We start from the raw sequence: 18486 nt of genomic DNA on the forward strand, positions 1-18486 counted from the left end.
AACTCCGTATGTATAAATAGTATACATGTAATTTTATGTGTGTTTAGAGAAAGGGTGGGTAAACTTATTTATATGGTGGTCAAATTAATAAAAAAAATCAATTTTTTTGCTCATACAAGGCATTTATTCTTCAATTTTTCTTGAATATTTGAGGAGCAACTAATCAAAACTTAAATTGTACCATAAGACGAAATTTTCAGGAGAGGAAAATAATGCTAATTTAAAACCTACTTGTAGCAGAAAGATGAATAAAATCTTATTTTAATCCATGACTGAAAGTGAATCAATCGCATATGAAGAGTCCACTGCAAGAATGATGGATGTCAATTTTGGAAAACATTTTTCAGGAGAAGCAATTGAAAGTTTGAAATGCTTAGCGCTCAAAGCTTAACTGTGATTTTCCGACCATTACTGGACAATGACTCTCAGTGTTAATGCCATAAAACTCGTTAACAGAGATCGGAAACAACCCTGTAATATTTATGTTAATTTTTTAATGAGATATTCACATTCAGTCATAGAAAAAAATAAGATTCTATTCATCTTTCTACTACAAGTAGTTTGGAAAGTACCATTTTTTGCCTCTCCTGAAAATTTCGCCTTATGGGACAGTTTACGTTTTGATTAGTTGCTCTTCAAATATTCAAGTAAAATTAAAGAATAAATGCTTGGAACCAGCAAAAATTTTTTTATTAATTGGACCGTCCTATAAATAAGTTTACCCACCCCTTCTCTAAACACATACAAAATTACATGTATATTATCTAAACGTATCTATCTTATTAATATATATTGTATTTTGTATATTTATTCTTCGTTAAATTTCCTCTCGAGTGTAATTTATACTTGTTACTGTTGCTCCAAGGTTCTTGAATTTTTCCACCTTTTCAAAAGATAAATTAACAATTTTTATATTTCCATTTCGTACTATGTTCTGTCACGAGACATAATCATATAGTTTCTTATTCGGGGTTTACTTTCAAACATATCTCCTTACTTTCTTCAAGTAAAATTCCCGTGTTTTCCCTGATCGTTTGTGTATTTTATCCTAACATATTCAAGTCATCTCCATAAAAAGGTGTAGATGTAACCCATTCAATTTCAAACTCTCTGTTTTCCTCGAATTTCCTAATGACGTATTCTAGAGTAAAGTTAAAAACTAAAGGTGATAGTGCATCTCCTTGCTTTAGCCCACAGTGAATTGGAAAAACGTTAGACTGGCCTGTACGGACTCTGCTGTATTTTTTACTGAGACACATTTTAATTAATCGAACTAGTTTCTTGGGAATACAAAATTCAATAAGAATAGTATATAAAACTCCTCTCTTGACAGAGACGTATGCTTTTTTGAAATCTACTAATACCTGATGTACTGTGCCCATATACTCCCATTTTTTTCTCCAATACCTGTCGCATACAAAACCTGATCAATAGTCGATCTATTACGCCTAAAACCACACTGATGATCTCCAATATTTTCATCTACATATGGAGTTAATCTTTTCAAAAGAATATTGGACAAAATTTTGTATGACGTCAATAAAAGTGATATTCCTCGAAAGTTACTGGGTCATTTGCAGAATTTTATAACAAATGATGTCCATCAATTCTTACCCTTCCCATTATTGCATTTATAACGATAGAGTTATAAATTCCTAACAGTGAGTAGTTTCAATACTAATGTAGTAAACGTCACAAGAATTATATCCTTGATGTGAAATATTTCACGAGAATAAAATAAAATTCTCATACTGACAGCTAAAATGCAGTGACCATACTAGTTAAGTTTTTTAAATGGAGCATGATTATGCCCAGATAAAGATTTCTTTAATAATGTAATTGAGAAAAAAATTAAAGAAACATTTGGTATTATCAAAACTTCTTCATTTATGTCTGAGTTTATATTTCCTTAAATATGATTACATTTACTCTAGTCCAGTGAATCAGTCAGGTCTGTTACACTATTCTGTTCCTATGGATACACAGTTGAAAAAGAAATCCCACAGATGTCAGCACAAGCCAAGATAATGCACAAAGACCCGTTTTGCTTGTACTGCTATGTTCAATCATTTTAATTTAGCGAGTTTGTGTGTCAAACTCTTGCTTTGTGTTTTAGTCTAAGCGTATCAGATCTGTTTGTGTTGTGTTTTCCACAAATAACAACATATAAAGTCAAGATCAAGAGGACATAATAGTACACGTGTCCAGTAGTTAAGTTGCTATTTTGAAGATTTTTAAGAAAAAACATTTTAGGTTCGCACATGCTTGTTTGCTTTGTCATGTCTGTTACCTGTCAGATCTGTTACTCCATGTCATATCTGTTACATCATTCAAGCAGTGCTGTAAAGCAAGGTGAGTGTACAGCGGCTGATTACTATGGCAGAGACATTGCACTATATTAATACATGCAGAATATGCACTAAATAGTACTTTAATTTTGACGTTCTCAATCGTCCATTTGTTTACAATTTTTGCAAATGATCCTACTACAGTTAATCTTTTCCCTCTTCTTAAAGACAGGTACAACTAAGGATTTCTTCCAGTGTTCTGGTACAATTTCTTTTTCCAGAATAGCAAGCACAATCTTATAAATTTCACTAGATAATGCGTTTTCACCTTTTTGTATTCTGCTGGAATTTGAACGATCCGTGGAGACATACTTTCTCAGTTTTTCTATCGTAATTTCGACTTCTGAATCTTCATTTAGTGAGAACCACAATACGTAACTCAGAGAAATAAATTTATTAATATTCTTTACTTCCCTTACGTTAAGTTTTGTTGTGAGCCAGCTTTAAGAAAAGAAGCAGGTGTACAAAGGGACTTTTATTGCAGCAATGTTGGCGGTGTGCTTGTGACAGTCATAAAACAGACGTTCGTGTGTATTCACTGCAGTGACCCCATTGCAGAGTTTCCCAGGGATAGGCCTACCTTACGCGACGTACTTCAATTTAAATTGGTGCTCCAGGGGCAAACATGCGGTACATAATTCTGTATTCTCTTACACAAGTCGTTTTCCAAATCATTCTATTAGGATCTCAGTTGACAGTCGAAACATCAAAGCAATTTAATTCAACAAACTGCAGCGATTACAGTAATATCTTGTCCTTTAAACAATTCCACATACCACGTGTTGTTTCTCAGTCATTTGACTCTTTCATAATATTCTATATAGAAATTTACTTCTTAATTAAGAATAACCTGAGAAATCTTCCCAACAATATTACTGCGTTTCATAGCTCACTCGAGCGTAAATATCATTCAATATGTTCTACGAATACACCACACAAATTATGTTCTCAAAGCTAGTACAACTGCAGCATCCTATTTGCAGGTAATAGAGAAGAGCCTTCTACAGAAGAATATACTCTTCCTTTGTTGGATCGAGCGTCAAGTTGCGGAAAATACGAAAATACCTTGATTGTTTGTATAATAATATTGGCTGTAACCTATATTTTTATACCTTTCTCGGTAATATTTTTTAGCTTAACATCATGATGTATTTCTAATATTATAGGCCTACAGAGTGCTTTATATAGAACTAAAACATTTCTTTCTTTCTTTCTTCCTTACTTCTTTTCTTGCTATCTTTCTTTCTTTCTTTCTTTCTTTCTTTCTTTCTTTCTTTCTTTCAAAACGAATGATGCTAACCACAATTTGTTATACCTCAAATGTAAGAGTATCTTTGGGAGATCAGTAACCTCTGCAGCAAATGTTGACAATTCTTTATTTAATCGGTTGTAAATTCACTTAGGACCGTATACATAGACACTCTTAGCGCGGCCTTCTGGTGGACAATCATCAGCGAACTAACGTTTTTCGTATTCATAAACCAGTGTTAACAACATGATATGATATGATATGATATGATATGATATGATATGATATGATATGATATGATATGATATGATATGATATGATATGATATGATATGATATGATATGATATGATATGATATAATATGATATGATATAATACGATATGATATAATATGATATGATATATGATATGATATATGATAATATATATGTAATATATGATATATTATATGATATGATATGATATCATATGATATGATATATGATATGATATGATATGATATATGATATGATATGATATGATATGATATGATATATGATATGATGTATGATATGATGTATGATATGATATGATATGATATGATATGATATGATATGATATGATATGATATGATATGATATGATATATGATATATGATATGATATGAACATCCAGCTGACCACGTAAAAATCAGAGAAGGGAAAGAGGACAACGAATATAATATAATTAAAATATTCACAGATGGGAGCAAAGGTGAACTCGGTGTTGGAGCAGGAGTAGCTATATTCAAAGAAGGCAACCTGGAGGAAGCGCTAAAATACAGGCTGAATGGCAAATGTTCCAACAATCAGGCTGAACAACTAGCCATATTAAAAGCTATTCAACATGTACAGACTGGAAAGTCAACAGCAAAAAATTTCAATATTTACAGACAGCAGGATAACATTAGACTCCCTTAGAAATAAAACAAATCATACGCATCTTATAGAAGAAATCAGAAGAGAAGTAAAGGAAGCGGAGAGGAAGAAGTGGAAAATAGAATTCAACTGGATTAAGGCCCACGCTGGACACGAGGGGAATGAATTAGCGGACCAACTTGCGAAGGAGGCAGCACGCTCCGAGGATATTCCAGAGAGCTACAGCAAGACACCAAAAAGTGCAGTGAAAGGTGAAATACACACTCTCAGTTTAGTGAAGTGGCAAAACGAATGGGACAACACAGCAAAAGGACAAATCACAAAATCTTTCTTCCCAAATATAAACGATCGATTAAAATTGAAACTTAACATAACCCCAAACTTCACAACTATAATAACAGGACACGGAAATATAAAATCTTATCTACATAAATATAAAATTATAGATAGCCCATTATGTCCATGCAACAATGACGAACAAACGATAGATCATTTGTTATACAATTGTAAATTACTTGAGAGAGAAAAAGACATTCTGAAAGCGGCAGTTCTAAAGTCTGAAAACTGGCCAGTGAATAAAGACAAACTAGTGCACAAATACCAGAAGAACTTGATCAAATTTACTAACAATATACAGTTTGACAAATTACAATGAAAGAAAAGTACAAAATTCATCCATCTATATTGCCTATAAAGAAACATTTAGAACAATATAAAGTAATTATATGAACATAGTTAAGTTAAACCAATGCATGTAGTATTACTCCAAAGTAATGGAGCATGCAGGCTGTAAAAAAAATGATATATGATATGATATGATATGATATGATATGATATGATATGATATGATATGATATGATATGATATGATATGATATGATATGATATATGATATGATATGATATATGATATGATATGATATATGATATGATATGATATATGATATGATGTGATATATGATATGTTATGATATGATATATGATATGATATATGACATGATATGATATATGATGTGATATATGATATGATATATGACATGATATGATATATGATATATGATATGATATATGATATGATATTATGTATGTATGTATGTATGTATGTGTATTTATTCACACTGCAATGGGTATATACCCGGTGGCAGTGGTAACTAATTACACTCAATAATGACAATAATAAACTTATTAATTAAAAATACAATTAATGATAATACTAATAATTAATACTAATAATAATAATAATAATAATAATAATAATAATAATAATAATAACAACAACAGGGAATATACTAAATTAAATGAAGCACGATCACTTAAAATAACATTTGAAATATTCTAATTTGTATCTTAAAACTAAGATCGAACTAAAACCCACGAGTATATGTTCATATCTGCACAAAGTACCTTTCAACATTACACTCATTTCGCTGTCAACTCACTCACTGCACTGGAACTACGACACATTTCACTGATTCTATCCTGATTTCACTAACACTTCAAAAACATTTCACTGTTCAAATACTTTGCACTGCCACTATAACCTATACAGCTTCACTGACAGGAACACGTTTCACTTACACAGCACACTTCACTGACACGACATACTTCTTCACTGATACAACACACTTCACTGACACAACATAATTCTTCACTGATACAACACTTCAATAACAACATATCATTTACACCCTTTAAGTACTGTGTATAATTACCGTCTATTAGTAAGGTCCTTAAGCCTATTTTTAAATACATTTTTGGTTGTTGGTAAAGCCTTTAGTAAGTCTGCAGGTGAAGCATTCCAGTCCCTGATAGTACGATTGAGAAAAGAAAACTTTCCAGTGTCCGTCCTCTGCCTTCATATATGATATGATATGATATGATATGATATGATATGATATGATATGATATGATATGATATGATATGATATGATATGATATGATATGATATGATATGATATGATGATATGATATGAATCTGTACAAATAACCAGTCGATAGCCGGTGCTAGTTTAGCACGCTCGAAGCGCGGGCTAACAAAATGTCTATGAATACCACCCTAATGATCAAGTTATTAACGTCAAATTAAACACGAGTTTTCATTCCCCGTCATAACGATTAGGCCTACGTCAAGTGAACACTGCCAACATCAGCCAGACATGTTACATATTTCGATTTTTTCTTTGAATTGTACAGGCTTAGGTTATTATATTCTATTTTTTATTGCATTAATGTAATTAAAGTGTCTAAATATAAGAAGCAGAGAAAGATTTATTAAAAACGAAATCAATTTTAATGTAATAAGATAAAATTACGACTCTGCGTCCTCCTGCTGCTCCAGTTACAAAACACAAATTCTGCTGCTCCACTTAAGGGATACAAAATATGTTATAGGCTACTTAATACTTACTTACAAATGACTCTTAAGGAACCCGCAGGTTCATTGTCGCCCTCACACAGGCCCGCCATCTGTGCCTATCCTGTCCAAGATTAATCCAGTCTCTATCATCATATCCCACCTATCTCAAATCCATCTTAATATTATCCTCCCATCAACGTCTAGGTCTCCACAAAGGTCTTTTCCCTTCGGCCTCCCAACTAATATATGCATTTCTGGATTAGCCCATACATGCTACATGTCCTTCCCATCTGGATTTAATGTTCATAATTATGTCAGATGAAGAATACAATGCGTGCAGTTCTGCGTTGTGAAACTTCTCCATTCTCCTGTAACTTCATCCCTCTTAGCCCCAAATATTTTCCCAAGAATCTTATTCTCAAACACCCTTAATCTCTGTTCCTCTCCAAAGTAAGAGTCCTAGTTTCATAACCATACAGGACAACCGGTAATATAACTGTATTATAAATTCTAACTGTAATATTTTTTAAAGCAGACTGGATGACAAAAGCTTCTCAACCGAATAAGAACAGGAATTTCCCATATTTATTCGGCATTTTGTTTCCTCCCGAGTATCACTTACATTTGTTACTGTTGCTCCAAGATATTTGAATTTTTCTACTTCTTAGAGGGATAAATCTCCAATTTTTATATAACCATTTCGTACAAAATTCTGGTCACGAGATATAATCATATACTTTGTCTTTTCGGGATTTACTTCCAAACCTATCTCTTTACTTGCTTCGAGTAATATTCCCGTGTTTTCCATAATCGTTTGTGGATTTTCTCCTAACATATTCACGTCATCCGCATAGACAAGAAGCTGATGTAACCTGTTCAATTCCAAACCCTCTCTGGTATCTCTCTGATATCCTGAACTTTCCTAATGGCATATTCTAGAGCGAAGTTAAAAGGTAAGGGTGATAGTGCATCTCCTTGCTTTAGCCCTCAGTGAATTGAAAAAGCATAAAACAGAAACTGGCCTATAGGGACTCTGCTGTAAGTTTCACTGAGACACATTTTAATTAATCGAACTAATTTCTTGGGAATACCAAGTTCAATAAGAAATACTATATTAGAGTATAGTACGAGTGGAAAGAAGTGGCGTAGAGTCCAACATTAAAAAGGAAATAAGGCTAGTTTGTAATACCGTACATAAACTCTCAAATTGAGTGTACAGAAATCTATATATATAATTTGAACAGGTAATGGAAATTACGGGAAAACGGCTGAACGGATTTTAATGAGTGACACCTCATTTTCATGCCTGGCATCCAAAGTTTTTCGGAAAAGTAGTAGGTTTCACTGAAATGTCAATTTTCCTACATAATTTTCTTATTTTCCAAAATCCATCTGTTGTCAGTTTTGAGAACTAATATTATTGAATCACGGCCGACTTGATTAAATTTCAGAACAAAACACACACACTACAATAAACAATAGGCTGTTACATGAAGGCCATGACCTGCAGGATTGCCGACATATTTAGAGCTCAATTCAATTTGTTATTAAAAATTGATTCTGCAGTGTATAATTTTCTGAGTACAGCTGTGTATTGGATATTCAAATCTACGAAACTTGAGGTGGTTTGATGACATTATTACCATTAGAAATTAAATATTATTATAGTTAATATCATGATGCCTCTATTTTTCATTAATTGTACATAATATTGATGCTATATTGATGACATGAAAGTGAAACGTTTTGAGGTTATGTAAGTAAATGTAGAGAATATATTAATTTAGATCTTCATTACTATAATTTACTGAGAGACTGCTATATATAACTACAAAACTTAAGTAAGATAATAATATTGTTATTAAAATTCAAATATTTTTATACTTATTAACCCAGTGGGGTTGGGTCTTTTTCATATACTTAATGGCGGTGTAGTGTAGATATTGATATGTGTCATTGTCTTCAGTACTGGTTCGAGAGAGCGCAAAAATTACAGTTCCTAAGAAAAGATAAAAAGGTATTACTTACTGATAAAATAAGAGGCCTAGAAAATTTTTTAGTCTCCAGATCATTTCAGCAAGATCTCTTAGCAGGATAAAATGATTTTACGCTCTACATTTCAAGTTCTACATGCAGCAGCTATACGAAAATGCTATTGTTCGAAAGCTTAGCAAACCTGAAATTTTTTTTAACTTTCGCCTACAATCCACAATGACCTGAAATAGCTACTACTATCGTCCTGACATTGATACTTGCGTTTTCGCATTGAAACTCAAAAACTGAATTTGGATAGGTTCAAGAAAAAGTATTTGGCCTAAAAAAAATCCACTCAGAGGGAGTATGTTTCATTATTATGGAAGCAAATAACTATAAAAAAGACAAGGATTCTTAATTGAAAATAAATCTGAAAAATTTTTATTTGAACGTCTAACGAACTTAGTTTGCAGCAGCATTTGCTGCACAAGCCAATAGTTATTATGTAATTTAGCTGGTGAAGTAACTCACGAGATGCCGCGTCTGTGTCTATATGCTAATCGTGCTGGCTTTCCATCCAGACGACCGAGGTTCAATCCACGGTCAGGTCAGTGTGGAAATTGTGGACAAAACATACGTTCCAGAGGGTTTCTCTTGGGGTACACCCGTTTCCTCTTTCATACTACCAACATACACTACTTCACCCTCATTTCATCTATCATTTGTAATAGTAAAAATAGGCTGAGGTGAAGTGTGGGGGTAGTAGTAAGGATTTCCGACGTTGATCTAAGTTCCAAGGGCTTTGCACTCCTAGCTCTAGGGTCAGCAGCTGACCCAGGAAGCTGGCCCGCCTATCAGCGTCCGATTCACGAATGACACCCGGGCCATCCGTCGGACGTATGCTGGGTTGTAAGAAAGCATTTATACTTACTTACTTACTTACAAATGGCTTTTAAGGAACCCGAAGGTTCATTGCCGCCCTCACATAAGCCCGCCATCGGTCCCTATCCTGTGCAAGAGTAAGCCAGTCTCTATCATCATATCCCACCTCCCTCAAATCCATTTTAATATTATCCTCCCATCTACGTCTCGGCCTCCCTAAAGGTCTTTTTCCCTCCGGTCTCCCAACTAACACTCTATATGCATTTCTGGATTCGCCCATACGTGCTACATGCCCTGCCCATCTCAAACGTCTGGATTTCAAGTTCCTAATTATGTCAGGTGAAGAATACAATGTGTGCAGTTAAGAAAGCATTTATAGGTTCGTTAAACACTATTGGTCCTTTAATTGTTCATTTAGCGTCAGTGAGCGTTGCAAGAACGACCTTTAAAGCTATTGGTTCGTTAAAGCACTCTGTAAACTATAGGTCGAAAATCGGAGCTATAAATTGTTAACGAATCGTTAGCCGCCATATTGTACGTTTATTTCTTGTTTTTGTATCTGACAGTATTAAGTAATTTCGTGGATATGTTATCATCAGAAGTAAGTAAGTGAAATGTAATATACATATCACAATGAACTCGAGATTCATGTGTGTATAGGAAAAGTTCTGTGAATAAAACAATTTTATTTCTATTATAGAATCGTTACGTAGAGGTTATGTTTGAATGGTACAACATCATCAAGACCAAGAATACTGAGAGACAGATCGAATCCTCTAGAAAATACGATAATATTGATTTTAAGGTTAGATTTAGATTATCGAAATACACATTCATGGCTCTCTTGCATTAAATAGGCCATTATATTGGAAAACAAATCGCACGCAGTAAATTGCCTTGCGCTATTACGCAATAGGAGCGTTTCAGAATGTGACAGTGGATCATATTCATGTTTGTAAATCTACAGTTTGTAGAATAATAAGATGTGTGACTGCATTGCAAGAATGAGAGAACAATACGTTACTGTGCCTCAAGGAAGTTCTGTACAAACAGTAAAACAGGATTTCTTCTCAATTTGCAATTTTTCCAACGTTATTGGTGCATAGACTGTAGCCATATGAAAATTCAAAGCCCTAGTGGACACTTGAATGAGATGTCCGAAACAGAAAGGATTACTTCTCTATCAATCTGTACCAAGAATCGTTGCATGTTGGCCTGGGTCAGTATTTGATGCCTGTGTTCTACGTGCAAAGTTAGAAAACAATGACTATCGAAAAACATAATATTACCATAGCGACACGCACGTATAATAAAGGAATTATTTGCGCCGGCTACGAAGACTCTGTCGTTTTGAATCTTTTCCGTTTAAAGATGGAATAGCTAACAGATCGTTAAATATCACATTTGCAACGACCTATACTTTAAAGACTGGAATAGTTTAAAGGTCCGTTACTTAACGAGAGAATAGCAATTTATGGAACAGATTTCTTGCAACCCAGCATTAGACTACCATCGCATATAGGGGGGACAATGAGTCTAAATGATTTAATTGAAAGTATTCATCCCGAATCCAGCCATCGTGGAAGCAATAAACTCTCAAGATGAAAAGGAATCAAGGCTGTAGTTCTTTGCCAGTATTAAACAATGCAGAAAACATAAAAGTATCAGTGGAGATGATTCGTCCGGCGATATCAGCATGGGTTTAAGCAATATGAGGGGAGACTGTTGTACCTTGAGCATAATTTATCTAGGATCACTTTTCTGTATCTGATTTTTTGCTTATACCTAGCCGACTCAAACTGAAGCAGATTGTAGAGAAATCTGCTAAGGAGCTTTGGCCATAGTTCCCGTTTGATTTATTAAAAAGTGTGAGTTCTGTGGACAAAGTAATTTTTTTGGTACCAAAAGTAAATATTTCGTTCATTATTCTATGTTTCCTAACACGAACGAAATTGTATTTGTAACTATCAATAAAGTACGTGTGTTTCCATGATTTATTCTCATCTCTAGTTTATGCAGCCATATTTCTTTAAACGTGCAACCTCTTGTACCTAGGATCAGAAATCATCATGTACTAAGGAACATGTTCCAAAGTACATGAAACTATCGGTTTTTGATTGTCTTTTATTTTAAGATCATGCCACGAAATAAGTGTATAGTTAAGGGGTTAGGTACAGCTTATGGGGAGAGGATGGTATTTTTGATGAAAAAAATCTTTAAAATACTCTTTGATATGTGTGGATCGCCATTTTTAAACTTCCTGCATTATGGATTTTTAAATCACTCGCCCACTTTTATTGTTGTTTCCGGTAAATTAAATGTTCAAAAAAATGTTTTTTCTTTAAAATACCCTTTGATATGTGTGGAATGCATTACATTACATTTTGTGGGTATTTGTGCCCTTATCGGATGTTGAGACGTCATTTTTAAACTTCCTGCGCTATGGATTTTTAAATCACACGCCCACTTTTATCGGTTTCCAGTAACTTCATTTTTTTTTGCCACATTGCCAGACAAAATGGATATAATTTCTGAACTATTAAACATACATGCAAGAAATTTAGAACACACATTCTTTAGACTATTAGGAAACTTTTCTCTGTAACAGAATTTTAGTAATTGATTTCATTTTAAAAATACGTCCGTCTGTTTGCAAGAAAGGAAATCAGAAAATTGTTACTAAATTTTAATTGTTTATTTTACAAACGTAGAGACTAATATCAAAAGTCTGTTACAGACAGTTTGTAGAACATACTTTTGCAAATACATTGCAAAAACTGTTTGAATCTATCTTTAAAAACGGTTTACATATATCGGTTTTAGTACAATCCTGCATTGGGTATATTTTTTTCAAATTTGGGCCCCCCCAAATATTTTTTTTTTTTTTTTTCAAAATATTTATATTTGGTTGAGTTGCCGCACCTATGAGCTCTCTAAACACAAAAAATTAATAATTTACACCAAATAGGAAAAAAGTTTTCAAAATTACCATCCACTCCCCTTAAAGGAGTAAAATTTGGTAAATATTGAACATTTTTTCCTCCATTACTGTATCTTGCAAAATAATGAAAATTGATATGTGTAAAACACTGTCCTGCTGCTATACGATAAAAATATTTTTACGATTTAAAAATCCATTTATATATATATATATTTTTTTTTTTTCAAAATTAAAAATTCGCTGTGCAGTGATGAAGCGTTTTCCTCATAACTCAAAACGTATCCAACATTCTGTGATAAATTTTTTGTGGGTATTTCTTCTTACGACTTAGTCGATCCTCTTCTACCACCTGGTGAGGAGGTTTTACAAAGAGCCTTCCATCTGTCACGGTCCTGAGCAATGGACCTTGCCTCTTTCCATTAGATCCCTCTCTACCGCATGGTATCTTGGATTCCTTGTTCCCAGGTCTGCCTCGGTCTTCCTTTAGGTCTTTTTCCCTCCATTCTAACTTGCCACGCTATTTTTGGGTATCTATCATTGTTCATTCTAGCCAGATGTCCAAACCACCTTAATTGTGATAATTTTATTTGATCGGAATGGATGTTGATACACGAGCATATTTTACATCAGCTACTATAATTATTGCAGTACCAACAGGGATTAAAATTTTTAGTTGATTAGCTACAGTATACGGTTCACAATTATCTTATAGAGCACCTTGTTTTCTACGAGAGGATCAATTCCCAGACCTAGCCTTATTGTTTGGTTCCGTATTCTATCTCTTCTAGTTTTTCCTTCTATTCTTCTTAAATATCTCATTTCCATGGCTTGTAGTTGACTTCTTATGTTTTGAGGTCAGAGATAATGTCTCGGCTCCATATATTAATGTGGGGGATATACGTGATTTTTGTGTGTATCAATTCATGTCATATCTACAATATAATGCAAAATCACTTCCCTACCTTTCATAGATTGTCTGATAAAAAATAAATTCATTTTAAAAAATGGTCAAATATCAGTATTTTCCTGTAACACAAAATAAAAGAGCACGCTATTGTAAACATGAGTTTCAGCAATAAAATAAAAAAGAGAACATGAGAAAGTCAATAAGTTTATGAGTCATGAGGGAAACGCTTCGTCACTGCACAGTGAATTGCCACCGTTTTGAATTTAAAAAAAATATATATATATATATATAAATTTTTTAAAATCGTAAAAATATTTTTTTCCATATAGCAGAACGACAGTGTTTTACACATACTGTACCAATTTTCATTATTGTACAAGATACAGTGATAGAGAAAAAAATGTTTAATATTTTCCTAAAATTTTACTGCTGTAAGCTGTACCTAACCCATTAAGAGGACCCCAATTGAGCCCGATGCCTTGAAGAAAGCTGTTGAAGCAGTTAGGGCTCCTATAGAAATTAAAATCTTAATCCTTCATTTTATTTTTTTCATCCTTAATAGATCTGTAAAACAGGAAAATAACAGTAGGAAGTTGTAAAGGAATCTTCAGTAATTATTTCACGTATTTTTTCATTTAAAAATTTTCATTTCCCAAAATGAAAAAATAAATAAATAAATAAATAAAGTTTGAAAAGTGATCCAAGGTACAACTGTCTCCCCTATCATGAATTTAATTACCAGATTCATTGATTTCGTTTTTGTCACTATTTTAACGCTTAAAATATCATTTATGATTGTTTTTTAATCCATTCTGAAGCCTGATCCTTAACAATAAACTAAAACTAGACAAATTAACTCTTCTACTTTTTTATTTTACCTTCTAACAAAAAATAGGAGAGCTGATCAAGAAAGACACAGTGATTTTTTACAGATGTTTATTTACTCTATTTCAATTGTTTTCTGCTACCAAGCATGCGGAATTTATCCAGGGAAGAGAAGTCAAAAGAAAAATCCTCAGGAAACGAGCTATACACCTATATTAAATATAATATATTCCTGAATAGAATGACTGTGCGATCTCTAAAATGACCATTAATCTTCACTAATGTAAGAAGTTCAATATACGAGTGTGGGATAAAAATCTTACGAGATTTAAAGTGTGTGAAACGGATTGTGTCATCTGAGATAGGAACAGACAACTTGAGTAGCCTCTTTGTGCAACGTACGCCTACAGTAGTACCCTTGTCCAAAATGGTGGATGGATTTTCAGCGTTATTCATTTATCAAGCAGAGAGAAGACTGGCAGGCAGGAACTCACTTGAAGGTGATTCCTCAACAAAGTTCGAGAAAACGAAATTTCAACCTCCCTTCTCCTCCCACAACCTCCAACATCTGACCCATTTTCCCTTCCCTCAAAACCAGCACTTTACTATTCCGAGGCGTAGTAATAAAAGGCATTTTTTTTTTCTTTTTCTTGCTAGAGCTACAACTAAATCTAGCCTAACAGTTCGAGTTCCTGAACATTAAAACGAGAACAAATTTTATTTAAAGTACTTTTAAATCTTAAGAGAATAAGTATATCATTTAATATATTTCAGATTGCATTAATAAAAACTAAGAAGTTTGACATTTATCTTAGATTCTAGAGAAAATTGGTTTATCAAAGTTGTCGAAGTACTGAGTGAAATTATCGAAAACATTTTAATCACATCTTCTCAAATTGAATCTATTGTTTCTGGAATGTAATTATTTAATTCTTCTATTGTTGTAGGATTTTTAACAAACACAATATTTTACATTAACTCCAAAAGAAATAATGCGAAGCATCAGTCGATATGGGGGGCCATAATCCTGTGCGTCTTGAAATAATTCTGTACCTACGCGATAACAGTGTGCCCTACTTATGTATTGTAAATTCAATCTTCACTTCTGCCTGATTCGCACAGATAAATTTACTCAGATTGCTATCTACTGTTCGTCCAAGTAGTTATGTCTCAGAGTTGTAGAAGGGGGGGATCACATGACAGTTACTTAACGAAGCTCTTTTATTTGAATTATTTAAACAGTTGTATAATTTTACGTAGACGTCCAATTTCTGACAGCAAATCTTTTCAGAAAAGAGCTGACAGCCCAGCCACCTAGCCTTTACAGAGGGGCGAGTAGTTACTTGTGAGGGAAACCGGGAAGCTATGTAACCAAACTTGCACAGTACCTGTGCGAAAATATGATTCAATAATGAATGCACTTTATTCACTGGAAAATGCGACCATATTTCTGGAACGTACTATACTCACTGAGTACTGTATACTGTGATCGTAAGACGATTTCGATTCCATATATGGCCTTGGTTCTGTGTGGAGAACGGGTAGAAGTTTACTACTAGAAGGGGTGGAAGTGAAGTACATACAAACATTCAGGTACAATAAAAATTGAAATAAAAATAAAATAATGTCCCTGTTGTACATGAACATAATTATGTAACTAACTGTGCATTTACGAATGTCCCATAGGTCTTTGTTTTCAAGAAACAGTAAAGTACAATGGAAAGGAAAACAAATTCGTCAAGGCAATATTCCCATGTCTATGAGTACTAGGTAGCTATGTTATCATGCTTCAATGACGTCGCACCTGGTTGATCGTACCCTGAATAGGACATTAGGGATCGGTACGAAGTTCATAGCTCTGATAATAAATAATAACTAGACAGTGGATGCGGGATGACTTATCGTAGAATGTAGGTGCACATTTACTATATGTTACATTTTTTTTTTTCATTCAGACCATTGGCTCAACAGGTTTTAAACGTAAACAGACATCAACATGCTACTGTATCTCCGTACAGTCAGAAGGAAAAGAAAAATAACGTATTGTAGTACATACCTTGCAAGTTCAATCCTCATCATCATTGATGCAATTACCAGTGTTGCAGTAAACGACGATAATTATATTCTCGTAAGTTGTCGAAGCTGAATCGTCTTCGCCTATCGCTTAAACAGTTTTTGTATCGAGAGAATTTCTGAAGAAAAAAACTCCAAACTGGGGATCACTCAATTTCTTTAGAGGAATATTTGTACTGAGCGTCATGTTGCACGTGTCGTTAGACCCACACAACTAAATGATGATGATGATGATGATGATGATGATAATGATAATGATGGTTCCTCAGATTTCATTTCAACGCAGTTCCTGTGCGATGTACTGTTGCAATGTTTCTCTATAGCCTGAGTTGTTCTGGTTTTTATTTCAATTTTACATACATTACACACGATATTGTCTCCGTTAATACATAAAATGTCACTCTCATACTTCTTAATTGCATTTCGTATCTCTGAGAGAATTTAACGTTTTGACTTCGACATTATGAATGGATCAGCACTACACTATTCAACGCGTACTAAATACTTGAGCAGGATAACACAACTGCACGCATTGCAACGAAATGTGGACCGGAGTTTCTTCGTTATGTACGCTGCTGTACTCACCAGGTACACAAAAGACGGACGACGCGGCACGTGCCATATACTCCGATACGAAACAACTTCACTTTTCCTTAAGTCATCCCGCATCCACTGTCTTCTAATAACATTATTTTCTGAACTGAACTACAGAGTGATTTATATGGAACTGACACATTTCTTTCATTAATTGTTTCAAAACGAATTGTGCTAGCGACAACTTATTATACCTAAAATGTAGAGGAATTTTGGGAGATTATTTACCTCTATAGCAAATGTTGTCCGGCGTTGTCAAATCCGGAGATCTCGGTGGCCACAGGTTCCTGGAAATTATTCGGTCGTCACATAACCGGATAAATGGAACCATGCTTCATCTGTGAACCATGTGATGGACAATATGGCAGGATGTTGCACAATGAACGTCTGAAACCAACGACAATAATTAAATCTTGTATCCGTATCTGGTCCCTGTAGCTAATGAACAACCGTAACCCTATATGGCTTTAGGCTCTCTGACACATTGAGTAGGTGTACCCTGTCTCCTGCGACAAACGTCTTAATGATTTTTTGGGTGATTGCTCCAGTCGTGCTCTTACGTCAACAACAACCGTGGGAAGCCTAGATGAACGATGCTTGCCCTTTTCACTCACCAGAGATCCAGTTGTTTCCAATTTGTTTACCAGTCCCAGTATTGTGTTTCTTTTGGGAGGATTGCGAACACCAAATTCTCTCTGGTATGCCCTTTGAGTAGCTGTAATTGAATTCGTAATCCAGTATTGCTTCACAAGGAAGAGTCGTTGATTTAATGTGTACTGCATTTTCACGTTGACACAAAATGTCGAAAACAGCTGCCAACAATAGGAATAAATCATAAACATCTGCGCATCTAGTGACAAGAAATCGAAACTCCAGAACATTCTGCTGTTGGTTTCAGACATTCATTGTGCAAAATCCTGCCATATTGTCCATCACATGGTTCACAGATGAAGCATGGTTCCATTTATCCGGTTATGTGACGACCGAATAATTTCCAGGAACCTGTGGCCACCGAGATCTCCGGATTTGACAACGCCGGACAACATTTGCTATAGAGGTAAATAATCTCCCAAAATAAGTTGTCGCTAGCACAATTCGTTTTGAAACAATTAATGAAAGAAATGTGTCAGTTCTATATAAATCACTCTGTATAAATACGACATTGGCGCGGACACACACGTAAAATAACAAGCACGCGGTTAGCGTTTCACACTAGAAGTGTCAAAGGGTTGCCGACGTCAACAGTCTGATGGAGACTGTAATAAAGTGAGCGGTTGTACCACGAGTCTCCTTCACGTACTCAAGACAACGGCACATTGTGGACAACTTTTAAACCTCCCCAGATAAACCACTACTATTTTTCGCATTTCACTTTTTGTAGGAGTAGTTCCATGTTGTCATAACTTTCAATCACACTGCATAGATGATTGTATATTTATTCTC

At 34.3% G+C, this 18486-nt stretch overlaps 1 protein-coding gene across 7 annotated transcripts in view; it reads right to left on the reverse strand.

The window, feature by feature from the left end:
• sand (sandman) overlaps window positions 1-18486 on the reverse strand; it is a 1680707-nt gene that overhangs the window by 1581495 nt on the left and 80726 nt on the right. The window contains exon 2 of one of the 7 annotated variants that reach the window (XM_069842969.1): window positions 17272-17430. The exons of the other annotated variants lie outside the window; for them this stretch is intronic. The gene's annotated coding sequence lies outside the window, so the exon portion shown is untranslated. The remainder of the gene's footprint in view (window positions 1-17271; window positions 17431-18486) is intronic. 7 annotated transcript variants of the gene reach the window in all.

Source organism: Periplaneta americana, chromosome 13 (assembly GCF_040183065.1).
Source record: "Periplaneta americana isolate PAMFEO1 chromosome 13, P.americana_PAMFEO1_priV1, whole genome shotgun sequence".
In the NCBI taxonomy this organism is placed as follows: Eukaryota; Metazoa; Arthropoda; class Insecta; order Blattodea; family Blattidae; genus Periplaneta; species Periplaneta americana.